This window comes from Antrostomus carolinensis, unplaced genomic scaffold (genome assembly GCF_000700745.2).
Source record: "Antrostomus carolinensis isolate BGI_N321 unplaced genomic scaffold, ASM70074v2 scaffold38055, whole genome shotgun sequence".
Lineage (NCBI taxonomy): Eukaryota > Metazoa > Chordata > Aves > Caprimulgiformes > Caprimulgidae > Antrostomus > Antrostomus carolinensis.
Genome location: NW_010315042.1, coordinates 5,332 through 6,002, shown reverse-complemented (window position 1 = coordinate 6,002; position 671 = coordinate 5,332). Strand labels below are relative to the sequence as shown.

The following is a 671-nucleotide window of genomic DNA, read 5'->3' as shown; positions in this document are numbered from 1 at the left end:
CCACCGCCTCGCTGCCCGGGCACATGGGGCTGCTGCCCACCCACCCCACGGCTCTGCCCAGTGCTGGACCCAAAACTGTGGCTGAGCCCCCAGAAGAGCCACCAGCAGCCCCACGTCCTCGCCCAGCTGCTGGCACAGGACGTGGGACACAGCTCCTGCCTGTGCCCTTGGCTCTCTCCAAGCAAGTGGTGGAGCACCCGCTCTCCAGAGCTCAGTTCCCACTGTATTTAACCCAAGAGCAGGTTGCAGCTTCCCGACACCACAGCAGTGCAAATAACAGCCCTTTTACGATATAAAAAGGAGATTTTTAATAGATTCAACAAATTTTTCTCCATGTGGATGCTCCCACTTATTCAGCTGATCTTTAAAAACAGCAGCAGCGATGCCCTTGGATGTTTGCAGGTCCCTGTGTTTCTGTGCGCACGCGCCAGCAAACGTCCCCCCGTGTGCCTGAGGGTCCACGTTGCTGTTGCTGCCCTTTGGACCCTGTTTCAGTGGATGTGCTGTCTGTCTGTCTGTCTGTCTGCCTGCCTGCCTGCGTGGGTGGGTGCACACATGTGGGCACCAGGCATGCATGTGGAGTGCGACAGTGAGTGGGAAGCTGGGTTTTTTTAGCTCCTCGTTATTATTAGGAGCCCAGTGGCAGTGAGGCTGGAGGTGCCTGAGACCTT

General features: G+C 57.1%; 1 protein-coding gene across 1 annotated transcript in view; it reads left to right on the top strand.

The window, feature by feature from the left end:
- Positions 1 to 671, top strand: part of LOC104524838 (E3 ubiquitin-protein ligase TRIM8) — a 27,842-nt gene that overhangs the window by 22,877 nt on the left and 4,294 nt on the right.